Below are 16,683 nucleotides of genomic sequence, written 5' to 3'. Positions count from 1 at the left end.
ATCCCTGGCCAGTTCACTCTGTACTGATAGAGCCATGTGAGCAGAGACACGCCTACACAACCCCTTGATATCATTAAGCAGGATGCAGAGAGACTCATTTGACTCAGTCCCTGCGCCTATTGTTTAACTGAGAGGGCAGAAGTCCTCACACTGCCCACAGCGATTCTGCAGGGTACGGACCAGTGTCTCATCCAGGGTCTCAAGCAACCAGCAGTGTACACCTCACAAAAACATGTGTGACAACCCTGAGGAATTCTTTTTGGTATAATGGTGCTCCATGGAAAAACAAGTCTAAGCAACAACCAAGTTCAAAAAACAGTGCAAAAGTTATACAATAATCTAGTAATAAATATAAAATCACTATAAATGTTAAATACATGATGTGCAAAGCAGAATAGTCAGATTAAATAGATAAATAAAATGTGTTCCTGTGTGTGCAGGGTCAGTACAGAGATGCATCTAATAAGAAGCGGTGTAAGGCTGAATTAGCTCGGAGACGGACTGGGGACCTATGCCATGTATCGCCTTAGAAAGAAATAAGAAATCTTTAAACTGTATTCTCAGAAATTCTCAAAACTTAACAGGTAGCCAATGCAATGCAGCCAACACAGGGGAAATTTGGTGTCTATATTTTGTTGAGAGCCTGGTAGCACCGTTTTGAACAAGGTGTAGTCAGAATAAAGATGCTTCTGGTAAACCTGGGTACAGAGAACGGCAGTAACCCAATCAGGATAAAAGCAGGAGTAACTCTCCAGGTCTTTGGCTGAAAGGTGTGGTTTAAGCCAGGCTATTGCACTCAGCTGACAGAAACACCCCTTCACAACAGCATTTATTTGTTTATCAAACTCAGTGATGAATCAAAGATGACACCAAGATTTTTAGTATGTGACTGGAAGTTTTCTGAATGAGGCCCTAATTGTTCTCTGAGTTCATGAACAGTGACCAAAACTCATTACCTCTATCTTGTTTTCATTAATCTGGACGAAAGTCATTGCTGTCCTGTTCTTAATATCCTCCAGACAGTTAGAAAGGGCCACCAGAGAGCAGCAGTCACCAGGTTTTAATGGCAAATAGAGCAGCGTATCACCAGCATAGCAATGATATTTTACATAATAACATTCATAAATAGAGCCCAAAGGAAGCATGTATAGAGGCAATAGGAGAGGGCCTGTATCACAGGACTGGATATGTTTACAAGTAAGGCCATAGTACTGAAGGGGTGTGGCCATCCCACACAGTGACAAGCCCATTCATTCACCTCATCTAGGCCTTTTACTAGGGATTTAAGGTCCTGGTTTTCCTCTCAGACCCTAGAACACACTGCCAGGCTCAGATTCCCGATCCCACATCCTGCTGAAGCCCTTCCCAAGATCAGACACTACTTTTGTTTTCCTTGTTCTTATAGTAAAATGATGGTCTTTGACTTTTATACATCATCACTGTTCTGTTAATAAGAACATAAGAACGTAAGAACTATACAAACGAGAGGAGGCCATTCGGCCCATCAAGCTTGCTTGGGGAGAACTAAACTAATAGCTCAGAGTCGTTAAAATCTTATCTAGCTCTGATTTAAAGGAACCCAAGGATTCAGCTTGCACTACATTATCAGGAAGGCTATTCCATACTCTGACTACACGCTGTGTCAAGAAGTGCTTCCTTAAATCCAGCTTGAAATGTTCTCCCGCTAATTTCCACCTATGGCCACGAGTTCGTGTATTTAAACTAATGCTGAAGTAACTATTTGGTTGAACAGCATCCAAACCTGCTAGAATCTTACATACCTGGATCATGTCCCCCCTCAGTCTCCTTTGCTTGAGACTGAACAGATTTAGCTCAAGTAACCGTTCCTCGTATGACATTCCTCTAAGACCAGGAATCATTTTTGTGGCCCTCCGCTGCACCTTTTCTAAGGCCACAATGTCCTTTTTAAGATATGGTGACCAAACCTGCACACAATATTCAAGGTGAGGTCTCACCAAGGAATTGTATAATCTTAGCATTACCTCCCTTGACTTAAACTCCACACACCTGGAGATATACCCCAACATCCTATTGGCCTTTTTTATTGCTTCCCCACACTGGCGAGAGTGGGACATGGAAGCATCAACATACACACCAAGGTCTTTCTCATGATTAGCTACCTTTATTTCAATGACACCCATGAAATACCTGTACTTTATATTTCTGCTCCCTAGATGGAGTACCTTACATTTATCGACGTTAAATTTCATCTGCCAGGTATCCGCCCAGTCACTAATTAAATCAAGATCCCGCTGTAGCTGCTGAGCCGCTAATTCAGTATCTGCTACACCACCCATCTTGCTGTCATCTGCAAATTTCACCAGTTTACTGTATATATTGGTATCCATATCATTTATGTAAATTAGGAACAATAGTGGTCCTAAAATCGAACCCTGCGGTACCCCACTATGAACGCAGGCCCACTGTGACATTGTGCCTCTTATAACTACTCGCTTTTTCCTATCTGTTAACCAGTTATCAATCCAGGTCGCTACGGTACCTAAAATACCTGTCGCTTTGAGTTTAAGTAGGAGCCTTTTGTGGGGGACAACATCAAAAGCCTTTTGGAAATCTAAGTAGATGACATCATAGGCCTTCTTATCATCAACTTACTGAGTAGCTTCCTCAAAAAACTCCAACAGATTTGTTAAACAGGATCTACCTCTCCTAAATCCATGCTGGCTATCCCGCAAAATGTTATTGGAGTCCAGGTAATCTACCATTTTCTCTTTGATTATAGCCTCCATAACTCCATACAAGTTAGACTGATTGGCCTATAGTTAGACAAATTACTTCTATCCCCTTTTTTGAAAATGGGCGTTATGAAGGCATGCTTCCAATCAGAAGGTACCACACCTTCAGATAAGGATTTTTGAAACAGTAAAGTTAAGGGTCGGCAAATAATATCCCTCATCTCTTTTAACACTATAGGTAAGATGCCATCAGGGCCCTGTGATTTATTTATTTTGAGCTTAGCTAGGCTTTGCAAAACATCTGCTTCAGTTATATATATATTAGCTATAGACGATGCTGGATAGGTAATAACTGGTAAATTACTAAGGTCCTCAACAGTGAATACCCGTGCAAAACTATCATTGAACTCATTTACTATATCAATGCCGTTTACTATTATAAGACCCTTACTACCCTTACTAATTACTAAATTAGTAATTTCAGGTTTTAGAGCTCTTTTAGAGTTAAAATACTGGAAGAAACTTCATCCTTAGCTTCCAATGCAACCATCCTTTCGACATTTCTTTTAGCTCGTCTAATATCATTTTTTAACTCAGCCTGTAGACTTAGATATTCCTGCTTAATTCTGTCATCATCAGTTATTTTCCATTGCTGGAACAAAGCCCTTTTCCTCCTTACTTTATACTTTATTTCCCTAGTAAACCACCTAGGTTGCAATTTCCTAGATTTGTTCTTGCTGGAAACAGGTATGAAGTCCTCTTGCACTTGCAATAATGTGCTTTTAAAAAATTCCCAGGCCTCTTCAACAGTTTTGTTATTTAACTCCATCCAGTTCACAGTTTCTAGTTTTAGTCTCATACACTTAAAGTCAGCCTTCCTAACATTATATATTTTTGATTTGGACTTAGCTCTTCGAACACTAAACTTAACCTCAAATTTGACCATGTTATGATCGCTACTGTCAAGTGGTTCTAAAACGTCTAATTTACCAATCCTGTCCTGGTTATTAGAGAGAACAAGATCAAGAATGGCATCTCCCCTGGTAGGGGTGTTAACAAACTGAGTAAAAAAACAATCCTGTTTTTTAAACAGTACTAATTCCACCATCTCCAGTTCATTTTCTGAAGAGCCAGTGACAATGTCCTACTGCATTCCTGATAGATTAAAATCACCCATAACTACCACATCATTTTTATTGCTCATAGTCCTAATATCACTGTATAACAATCTGCTTTCCTCAGCAAATATATTAGGTGTTCTGTAACAAACACCGACAATTAGGCTATTTGAGTTTTTAGCATCTAATTTTACCCATATTGCTTCCGTAATTTTATTTATATCAGTAAGTTCCCTTGCCTGCAAGTTTTCCTTTACATATACTGCAACACCACCTCCCTTTTTTCCTATACGATCCTTACGGAACAACGTGTAACCATCCATATTATATTCTTGTCCATCCTTTTCACTCAACCACGTTTCAGTTATTCCTATAATATCATAAGAGTCTGATGAGATAAAAGCCTCTAAATCATGAATTTTATTCCTAATACTCCTGGCGTTTAAATACAGACAACAAAGGGTAGGCCTATTACGGTGCCCACTTACAATATGATTATTTGGGGCTTTCCGTTTCCCTCCACTGACATAGTTAACTAACCTCCCTGCCCCCCCCCAGTCCCTAGTTTAAACATTCCTCAACTACTCTACACATACGCCTCCCCAATACACTGGTTCCCCTCTGGTTCAGGTGCAACCCATCCGGCTTGAACAGGTCCCACCTGTTCCAGAAGGTCCTCCAATGCCCCATAAACCGAAACCCCTCTTTCCTACACCATCCTTTTAGCCACGCATTTAATTTCCTTATCTCAGCTAACTTAGCCTGACTTGCACGTGGCACGGGGAGTATTTCAGAGAATACCACCGTGGACGTTCTGCTTCTAAGCTTATTGGCGACTTCTATAAATTTATCCTGCAGAACAGCCCTTCTACCCTTGCCTATGTCGTTGGTGCCAACATGCACCACGACAACTGGATCCACCCCAGCTGGGGCCAAAAGCTTATCCACACGATCTGGAAGGTCTCCTACCTGGGCACCAGGCAGGCAAGACACCGTACGGGACCCTCTATCACGCATGCACACATAACTGTCTACTCCCCTAATAATGGAATCCCCCACTACCACAACCTCCCTCTTCCTGGGGGGAGGGGTCCTCAGTGCCCAAGGGCCCACCTGCCTCCCCAGTCCGTTCCGGCTCTAAAGCTGGAAGAACCTGAAACCTGTTCGACACAGTCACCTCAGGTGATGCCGCCTCTGCAACGTGTGTACGCCCTTTCCTGCGTCTACGACCTACGGTCACCCAGCTCTCTCGACCTCTCTGCTCTTCATTCTCCTCCCTCCCCGCTAGTGGCGTACACACCTTCTCCCTAAAAGGCGTATTAACTTGCTCCTCTAACTCACTGTTGCATTGGATGAGAGCCAGTTGCTCCTCAAGGTCGCGAACCTTGACCATGAGCGAGTCCACTAGCTTACATCGCTCGCAAATGAAGTCCGACTGGACACTAACGTCCAGAAGGGCAAACATGTTGCAAACGCAACACTGAGCCGGCCCCATAATGAACTAACTCACTATGACCCCCTACGCCCAGCCCAGTAAATATATATAGCGAATTTAACTTTAAAGATTAATTAGCGTAACGTTAAATGCAAAAAAGTGCCGAGTACACTAAAATAAGTTACTTGGGTTGAAACGGAACTTAATTATTATTTTTATTTAAAATTTTAAATCTGATAAATTTACTACTACTTACCAAAAGAACTTCTGCCTGAACCAAGTATGAACTAAAAACAAAACGAAATCGAAGTTGAAGTTGCTCTTGGGAGCAACTACTGCAGACTGTAGCCAATGAGATGCACAGTATGTAACATGTCACTGAGTCAAAAAGGAAGAACCTTAACACAAACACTGATGGAAAAAATGTTTTAATATTTTAAAAATCTGCATTTTAATTTAATTCAATATGATAAACGAGACTTGGAAGAAGTAACAGTGTCAGCTAAATCGGGCGACTTCATGAGGTTAAATATGATAAGCAATATGTTAAAAAATGTCAGTTTATTGGCCAAACATTTACATACAGTATGTATGTTGTAATGGGCTGATATTCATAAACATTTCATTGCTGTGGAAATCTTTGAGTGTTTTACGTGTGTGTTGAAGTCCTCCAGGGCTGTCAGTGGACAAACAGGAGGTGACGGGTGTGGATGGAGACAGTGTCAGTGTTACTATGGAAACAACAAAAGACAAAGGATGTGGTGTAAGATTGGGGGCTCCTGTGCATCAGAGAGATCAGTGAGTTTGCATGGGAGGCCTGTCCTGATCAGGAATGACACAGAAAATAAAACCTTCATTGTGACAATGAGTGGGCTGGAGAGGAAGGACACTGGCTGGTATTGGTGTGCTGCTGGAATCCTGCAGATTCCAGTTCATATTACTGTTAAACATAAGTAATTGATTTAAATCTGCCTGTGAATTATTTATGCTTGAATATAAATAGATACATACTAATCAACCCAGCAGTTTCACTCATGAAGGGGTTTGTGCTTCTTTGTGGGGATAATCCCCTATTTATTAGCTGTTGTGAAACAGAGTTATTTATTGGGATTATTGTTTCAATGATAGTGGCACGGTGGTCCAGTAGGCGGCGCTGTTCCTTCACGCCTCCATGTTTAGGGGTTTGAATCTGGCTTCTGCTCTGTCTGTGTGGAGTTTCCTCCAACAATCCAAAAACGCACAGTCAGGCTAATTGGTGTCTTTAATATTGAATGTGTGTCTTCTAGTTTATGATCAGTCTGTAATATGACAAAAATCACAGCATTTTCCACAGACATACAGCCAGTCACTTGTTATGTATACAAATCCAGACAAACCCATGTAGCTTGCAACATAATTCAGGCATTTTTTCATCTTTGTGAGGATGAATTGTTACTAATGGTGTGCAGACTGACTAACATGTCTGTAGGTGGTTTTTCATTGCAGCGTAGGCCAGTGTTACAGTTGTACTCTGTAATATCTGTTCCAGTGCTGCATCCATCCATTGTCTGAAACTGCTTGTCTAACTCAGGGTCCCTATGGGCGCAAGGCAGGGAACGTCCCATGACAGGGTGCCAACCCATTGCAGGACACGCTCACACTCCATTCCCTCGCACAAGCACACCTACCGGCAATTTGACAACTCCAATTAGCCTCAACATGTTTTTGGACTGTGGGGGGAAATCAGAGTCCCTGGAGGAAACCCCACAATGACACAGTGGGAGCATGCAAACTCCATACACACGGAACTCCAGCGAAGACTTGAGTACACGTGCCAGAGTGAGGCGACAGTGCAAACCACTGCACCACCATGCCACCCTGATACAATAGATACATTAAAATATGTTAATAAAATCATTTATCTCACCTGTTCACTATCAGTGCCCTGGGATGTGAACACTAATTCATTGTTGTCCATCTAATCATTTTCTCTGTAGAATATCTTTCATAATTTATATTTCAGTTTCAAGGGTGACCTTTTCTTAGTCTTTGTTGACTAACACAACACTGCTCTTTATTAACTATCCTTTCTCCTGTTTCCACTGCTCTCATTTTCTCTGCACATGATGAAGAAGGAGGGGATAATGAAAAACTGAGGTAAGCATTCAGCAGCATTTACAGTAGTGTGGGGGTCCAGCTAGCAGCATTTACCTGATCACACAGTAATTTTTTATTTTATTTTCTTATATTTATTTTCTATAAACTTGCGATCCCATCCCATCCAGGGTGAGCCCTTGCCTTGTGCCCTGTGCTGCTGGGGAATGAGTGCAGGCCTGTTTTTACAAAATAGTGTAACATGTTGTGTGATAATCTCTAGCTATTTTCATGCTCTTTGTTAATGTCTCCTGTTCCTCCCATGTGTCCTGTGTAATAGTACAGATGTGGCTGTACCGTGTTTCTATAAAGCATGTAAGACTTTACTGTTCACATCCACCCTCTTATTCAGCTCTTTGGTCCAGCTGGCTCTGTATGTAGGACTGAGCTGATCAGTGCTGCTGTCGATTATCAAGGTGGTTTTACTTCAGTCAGAATAGATTCACTGTTTTGTTCTTCAGGTTTAAATGTGATACGTGTGACTGACAGACACACTGGTGTATTATATGTCTCACAGGTGGGAGCAGGTTCTGGATGCTGTACTGAAAGCTAGGACTGGTGTGTTTTACCTGATTTGCACCATCATCACCATTCAGCTGCACTGGACCTCCTGTAGAAAGCGGGAACCAGTCAGAGAGAAGCAGAGGGTCTCCCTGGATCAGAGGAAGCTGGCAGAGGAGATGACCTTCGTGGAGCAGAATGAGTCAGACGAGCTGTAAAACAAACTGTTATGCTAACTGCAGTGAGGCCTCTCTCACTCGGCCCTGCTCAGTCTGTACAGTCATAGCATGAGAGTCAGTTAAACACAGAGGGGATGATTATCTGCTGGCAACCTGTACAACCACGTATTGGCCACTTATTCACAAGTGCTTTGCTTCCACCTGCTGGTTAATGTTTAATAATCGTTATCTTGTGAAGGTAAGACTGGTTTTTATTAAATTGTCTCTTGATTCTGAAAAAATATGGTACTATGCAAAAGTCTTGGGCCATCAAAGAAAATGTTTAATGCTATTTAATTGGGTTGTGTATATTTGCTCAGAACAAAAACACAATTATCATAAAAATATATGCAAATTAAAAGTGACACAATAAAAACTAACAAGAATTTCTTCTTTTCTCCATAAAGTTACTGATGCCTTGTTGGATCGCTAGATGAACCACGCTTTGGATCCTAAACCTCTCCTCAGGGGCACCCCAGCCATTCCATGTATTTGTTAAAATCCGCCACCAGCTTACTTAATTAATTAATTTAATTAAACAAATGTTAATGATGCATTGATTAGCCATAGGAGTTGTGTTAATGGTCAAGTCAAAAATATATGGGTCTATTGGATGGTTGGTGCAAATGTTTTACTAACTTTAGAAGAGATTTTGAAATGACTGGGCTGCCACACTTTGACGGACAAAATATTATAATTCTAGACCAAGATAAAGATCATTTGAACATCATTTTCTTCGACAGCCCAAGACTTTTGTACAGTTTTGTATGTGTCTTTTATACTGGTTATTATTTGTTTAAATACATGATTAATAAATTGATACTTTACAAAACATTTAATATTTTTCTGAAATTGGTAATTATTAAAAACGAATTTCACGAACTTAAATGGTTTGGCTGCGATGGGCTGGCCCCCCATCCAGGGTTGTTCCCGTGCCCATTGCTTCCGGGATAGGCTCCGGACCACCCGCGACCCAGTAGGATAAGCGGTTTGGAAAATGGATGGATGGATAGACCTGAACTATCCACTGCTGCACTGACCCCCACCTTCTTCTTTTTTTTTCCCTTTGTCCTGTCCGGCAGCTTTAGCAGAATCATGGTCTGAATGCACTGCTGTGCCAAACATGTTTGCTTTACCATGAGGGGCTCTATAAACTCTGTATAGGCCTCTCATGTTGATCGATTTCATTTTTTAAATTTTATTTATTTATTTAATTTTTAACCCGTGAAGTATTGCAGTCGGTGAGCTGGCTGAAGAGGATGGACAGATTAGGAGGGAAAAAAAGAAGGAAAAATGTGATGGTCCACTTTACTGTGGCCTTGAGCCACATTAGAAATTTATTTCTGATATATTTAACTTAATCCTCATTTTTCTTTTGCCCATGAGCACGAAACAGCTAAATAATTAGCATGATGCAGAAGTTATTCTCAGACAGGCACTTAATCTAAAAAGCAGAAATGTCATCATACACGATGTGAGGGTGAGACTGCAGATACACTGTGTGCTGCATACAGAGGGTCTGACCTCAGGCCTTTGTGTCAGTTGTTATTATGTTTGATTTGTGATTCTCACCTGGAGGCCCATCAGCGGATGAAGAGGAGCATCAGAGGAGCCTTATGTGTGTCTCACTGACCTCAGATCTGCGCAGACTGGCACTTACTTCCTGATTCTCCATAACTTTGCTGTTTCTCTGTCTTTATCTGTTACTCAGGAGTCCTGAAGTCCAATGAAAAATCCGCTTTCTCCTATCTACTTGGCTGATACAAGTTCTGCTCACTTCTGCTTGGGTTGCATGGATCACCAGCCACTTGTCACCAACTAACAGACCACAGCCTACCTGACCAATGTCGTAACTGGTGCACCTAGGTATAAAATTTAGTCTCACTGTCTCCAAAAAAGGTCACTGTCTGGAACCCCATGGAACCACATTTTTGATTCCTTAGGCAATTTTTACACTATGTGACAAACAAAAACAACACACAAGTTTGTCTCAACACAGGCTCCATAGTCAAGAAAGCACAGCAGCACCTCTACTTTCAGCTGAAGCTGAGAAAAGTCCATCTCCCATCCTCACAACATTTTACTGGGGAACTACTGAGAGCATCCTGAGCAGCTGCATCACGGTCTGATTTGGGAACTGCCTCGCCTCAGATCATAAGACCAGCGGATAGTGAGGATAGCTGAGAAGATTATTAGAGTCTCTCTCCCCTCCATCATGGACATTCACATCACACGCTCCATCCGCAAAGCCACCAACATTGTGGATGACCGCACCCACCCCTCACATAATCTTTTCACTCTGGCATCTGGAAAAGCATTCAGGCCTCCACAACCAGACTCAGAAACATGGCGTCAGACTACTGAACTCTCAGGGACTGATCTGATACCACACACAACACACACACACACACACACACACACACACACACACACACACACACACACACACACACACAGCTGTGTAATTATATCTTCGTGGGGACTCTCCATTCATTTCTATGGGGAAAACTGTAATCCCAACATGACAACTTTAACCCCTACCAACCCCTAACCTTAACCATATGTAACCAAACCAAATACAAGACTTTTGGCATTTTTAGTTTTTTGACTGTATTTACAGATCTTTGTGAGTACCTGAAAATGCCCCCCAAAACATCAAAATAACAGGTTTTTCTCACATTGTGGGGGAGATTTGGTCCCCACAATGTAATATACACCTACTCCACACACACATACAGAGATTAGGTATTTGAATCTTTGTGGGGATTCTCCATTCATTTGTATGGGCGTAACCCCAATCCTAACTATGGCAACCTTAAACATTGCAGTAGTTACCAAGCAGTAACAGTAAGCAACCAAACAAAATGCAAGACTTTTTGAATTATTCATTTGACTGCATTAACAGAATTTAATAAAATTCAGTATCTTCTTACTTTCGGGACCAAAAACATGTCCCTACAAAGTCAAAATAACATGTTTTTATAGCACTATGTACATAACCACCCACCCAAACGCGCGCACACACACACAAACAAGCCTACCTACAGTATACCCTCCATAGATTCCTGAATGAAATATCTGTAAAGCAGTTATTATGGCATGGCGTTGGGTTTGAACATGCAGTTTTTAAGAATATTGCGCTAATTCTAAACGAAAGACTGCACTAATTCTAAAATGGCTATATAAGAACTTTATTTACCATTAAATGAATTATAAATCAAACCAAAATTTAGTCTCTCAAAAAACTTGTATATGACATATCTTTGTTCACATTATGAGAAATTAAAAACACCAGGACACAGAATGTGAATAACAAGAACTATAGTGTTCTTTCTCAAAAGCGGACCAACCATCGTGGCTGAAATGCTAATTGCGTTCACCAGCTATGGAAAAAACAACAGCGGTACACCCCAAACATCGCGGTATTACGCATTACCGTAATACTGCGTAGCAAAGACATAATGTCATAAATAAATTACAGTCAGAATTTATAGACAGAACGGCGTGGTTTCCCATTGACAAGTAGATACATGGTTTACGGGCTTGAAGGCGGTTAGATCAACAAATCCAATCACGCCCAGCCAGAACAAGCACGAGCTAAACATACTACTTTTGATTGGTTCACCTTCAAATTCGTCCCGCCCTAACAATTTATTCTCGTTTCCATTCGTTGAAAATGCCGTTAGTACATCTTCATCCATTCGACCAATGAAAAATTTCGCTGGTTTCCATAGAAACTTAATCAGTGCAGGTTGAACATAAACTTTCTGACAGAGCGTTGGTACAGAGGTGAGAAGCATCTCTTCGTATGTTTCTTGCTATTTCTTCAGATTATGTTTTGTTAGCATAGTTAATTGTATGTTTCATTTTATGTCGTGATATAGTTCATGCAAATATTGCCGCAAAATATAATTGAAATATATTTAAAATTAGTAGCTTAAACTGTAGATGCTGTGGCCATTTTTCGTAATGTGATTGTTTATATTTAAATTGTAAGAGAAAATAATTGTATTATACTTAAAAACAATAAGACTTATGGTTGATATGATTGGTTTTACTCATCCGGTCTGTCGTAATGCGTTTCATCTGAAGATGTTATTCTGAAAAGAGCCCCTATACGTTTACTTTTTAAATGTCCCATGTTGTTGAAGTAAGATTAACCGTTTGCTGGGTTCATTACCATGGCGATGTTATAACGTACCGAAGCAGCGTCCTGATTTCGCCAGCGTTACTGTATAGGTTGTGAAACAGTTTTAGCAATTTGGCCGCTTCTATCGGAGTAGCCTCGATGCCACGAGCAGCTAATGAAGGCTCCATCCCTTTCCATAGGCATTCTTGGTGAATAGCATTTAGCAAATGTCTGGAGTACGTTGAAAATACACAGTGTCTAGTTTGGCTTTGAGAGTATCACAGATGGCTAGTTAATTATGTTAACCAGAATGAAAATTCCGAAAGCTGTTTCCTGGACCAACGACCAGCACTGGCAAGCCTGGGACCTGTGGGACGAGGTGATCGACTGGGGAGAGAGGAAAGGTTTGGAGGAGTGCTCACCAGCGACACCCCCCACTGTCCAGGCTGGGGAGGTTATGGGGGGACTGGGAGGTGTGACTGACTGGTGTAAGGGAGGGGAGGGTGTGAGAGTGATAGGCAATGCTGGCATTGTCTCTGAGACTCTTCAGGAAAATTACGGCCTGACATCTGAAGAGTGGGAAATTTATAAGACGTATTACCTTCACAAAAAGAAGAAGGTGAGGAAGAATAGGACCAGTCAGGGGGTAGGTGAGGTAAAGGGTGAGGTTAGTGGGGAAAGGGTGGAGGTGGCAGAGAGGGAAAGACATGTGGGTAAGATCTCCGGTGTACAGGTGGAGGGTGCAGACCAGAATGTAGGCATTAATAAAATGCAAAATGGAAGCAATGGGAAGCAAGGAGGGGTGTGGGTAAATGTGAAGGTGGAGGGGGGGAATATTACCCTAAAGGCAGAGGATACGAAAGGAAATGTGAAGGTGGAGGCTTTGCAAGTCCGAGTGTGTGAGTTTGGGCTTGCAGAAGTAATTTCTGGGGATGTAAATTTTGAGATTGTGGGGGTAGAAGTAGGGGAGGTAATTATTGAGGGTGTGGACATGGTGAGAGATGTAACCATATTGGAAATAATAGTAAGTGATGTACTAGTTGATATTATAAATAGAGAAAGAGGTAATGAGGAAACTGGCGGTGTAGCGATAGATGTGGGTCAGGTAGAGATAGAAGATGTAGAAGTGGTGGAAAATTAATATTAAAGTTGAGCTTGTAGAGCTCTTGACACAGAGAAGAGCCAAAATACAAGGAAGATGAAGTTGTGGTTCTTCTGCTGCTGTTTGGGGAAAATTAAATGTTTAAAACAGTATCAAAGATAATGAATTAAGTGTGATAAATTTTGAGATGTATAGTGGAATGTTTATTAATAATTGTTAATGTGGCGCCCCTGAACCCCGTCGGTTGGCCGCCCCTGCCGGTTGTGTGGGGTCGGGGATGGGGACTAATCGGGGCCAGTCGGGGATCTGGCCCTGGTGCCGGGGGGGGCCCACTCCTGCACGCCCTTATTGCTCCCCTGGGCCGGACACCACATTTCATACAACACTAGGGCTTTGAGGGGCAGTGGGGAGGTTTTACTTGCACATTAGACACCACATGACACTAGGGCTGAGGAGGTGGGTTTAGGCAGGTGGGGCTCTGCCGTCTGCCAGCGGTGGGGTGCCCGTGCCTCGACTGTTCACCTGCTTTTTGCACTTTAGTTATATACACAGTCCATGCTACATTAGGGCCTTGGGGTGCAGGGAGGGGGATGGGGGACTCTGCCATCTGCCAGTGGTGGGGCCCTCATACTTGAACTGCACCCACTAATTTTAATGCATTGTAGACATAAACACACAACTCTCTCACACATGTACATGCACACTTCACATTAACATGGGACGGGGAATCAGTGGGGGCTGAGGGCTCCCCCCTAACTCTCTGTCTCTGGCCCTGTGCGGGTGGGGTGGCCCGGCAGGTAGAAGACGGCCCTGGCCGGTGTGGGCCGTCTCCTCTTGTGGGCTGTGGGCTGGGTGGTCCTTGGCTCTGCTGCGCCGTGGTGGGGCCCTGGCAGGCGGTCCGGGGTATCTAGGTATGCTCTGAGCCCTTCTAGGCGAATTGGAGGGTTCGGTTTGGGCTGGGCGGGGGGTCTGCTGCTCCCCAGTTGACGCAGGTCCACTCGTGGGGGGGTGCACTTTCTTTGTATGGATCTCCCTTAGATCATCCTGCAGTGTCGGGGAGGGGGGGGACGTGCCGGTTCGCTACAGTGGGCGGCGATCCGTCCTGCCAGGGAGCGGGCTGGGGGGACCGTCCGCCAGGGGAGTTTTCCCGGTTGATGGGGCCCTTTGGCCCTGGACCCGCTTCCCTCGGTGGAGGGCTTGCGGGAGGGACTGGGAGGCTCCCTGCCTGTCCCCCTTCTGCGGACCTCCTTTTCCGGGGTTTGGCGCCCCCTTAGTCCCTCGTGGGCTCCGTCTCGGGTTGGGCGGGTGGTTGTCTTGTGGACGTATGGCCATGGGCCGTGTGTTTCCTTTGGTTGTTTGTACTCTGTATTCCCCTACACTTTATTTTCTCCATCCCACCTTTATTACTACGATTGTTGTGTCTGTGTCCCCCTCTCTCCCCGGTTCGGGGAGTTCTGAGCGGCCACACTCTTTACACTGTATCTTTAATTTAATGTAAAATAAAGTTGTTCTCCGAAGAGGGGGGGTGGTGGTGGGCAAAAAAATAATTGTTAATGCTTATTCACAGCAAAATTGAATACAATTTTAAAATGATCTTTTTAGTATTATGTTCAGAGTTACTTTGATTAATTTGATTAATTTCTTTTAAACGACACACACATAAAAATTATTAGCCTTATTATGTATTTGTGTTTAATGTATTGTCTACTTATTAAGCACCATATCTTAAGGAAATTGTCAAGGTTCTGGAAGGATGCAGGTAAAGGCAGGCGTCGGGGAAAACGAAGGAGATTTTATTCTAATAAAAACACAATGCAAAAGGCAAAAGGAAACAGACCATGAGGGGTCAAAACCAGGCTGGGAGAGCAGGGGGGAAACACAGGATCAGCAGGATTGATCCTATACAGCAGGATCGCACACGTAACAATACAATGACTGGACTGGGGAGCACAGGACAAAGAGGCACTATATGCACCACAGATGAGGAGCAGACGAGAGGGACCTGGGATCATCCACACAAGGGCTGAAACGGGAGGCAGGATTAAACGAGAAATAGATGTAGCTCATTAGCACCACACCACAGGGAAGGCGAGGGAAACAGGCATGTGGGGAGTGATAGGCATGTAGTCCAGGTCACCTGTGTTACCATAGAGTTTAACGTGTCCTGCAGTCTTGTCCCCCCCCCACACCCTCTGCTTGTTCTCTTCCTCTGTTTCTATCTTCACTCCAGATCCCACACATTTCCAGCCCGCTGTTTCTGGGAAAAGCCACTTGCCAATCATCCTTGGAGCAGCAGCCATTCTCAGGATCTCCTACATCTCAGATCACCTAATAAACACAGGACCTGTCGACGACTGGAGAAAAGGAGAAACGCTGAAGCACACTGGGCATTTTGGAAGCATTTCGTCATAATAAATTACCTTTGCCTTTACTGTTTCTGTTTATAGTTTCATTATAGTAAATTGCACTTAGTTGTGATTACTCAGTTACAAAGACAATGGGTCACTCTATCATGGGTGATGGTATGCTTTTAGCTGTGCTTCCACAGGTTGTATCTGCCTTAGTAAGTGACTAAATGTCTTTTTCACAAGTGATTTTGATTATGTTTGTAGAATTAAATTAAAGGTAAATCTGTACATTGGTTAAAATAACATCTGACTGCTACAATAATACATCATACAGCGTTTTTTGTACTAATGTGCTACCTTGAGACATTCAGGTTGTATAATGAACAATTTTAATAAGAATTGTGTTAAGTAATTAACTTTCAAAATCTATCAATACCATGCAAAAGTGTAAAGTCAAATTTATGAGATACTTATTACAATAAACGGAAGTAGTCTGTACCCATTTAAAGAGGCTTTACATCGTACAGCTTATACTGGTCTGGTTGGTGGGTATAAAGGATCAATTAGAAATCTTCCTCCTCCAAATGTATCATATCATTTCATGAGTTTTGGTAGAGTGGGGGTAGCAGGATAATAATAGGATTTACTGGTTATTTTTGATAAGGTAAAATCGCAAGATGCAGAAAAATAAAAACTTGTGTATGGTCAGAATTATCAGTGGTAGGAGATTTTTGTCCCTACTACCATCTGGGAAAAGAACATTCTGGTGCTTATCTGTGAAGAAGCAATTTCAGGAGATATAAATCCTTGGAAAAAGTAGTCTCCCACTCTATAAATAGGGTACAATTTGTTTTTTCACGCAGTGGAAATTGAAATGTTTTTTTAATGTTGATGACGACTGTAACAGGTCAAAAGGTGGCGCCAAAGATCCCCAGTAATGCATCGCCCATTAATGTAAAGATATCCCCCTGCCTCGCCATGCATG

The sequence above is a fragment of the Brienomyrus brachyistius genome, chromosome 4 (assembly GCF_023856365.1).
Source record: "Brienomyrus brachyistius isolate T26 chromosome 4, BBRACH_0.4, whole genome shotgun sequence".
In the NCBI taxonomy this organism is placed as follows: Eukaryota; Metazoa; Chordata; class Actinopteri; order Osteoglossiformes; family Mormyridae; genus Brienomyrus; species Brienomyrus brachyistius.
The sequence above is the reverse complement of the archived record's forward strand: the minus strand, read 5'-3'. Positions refer to the sequence as shown.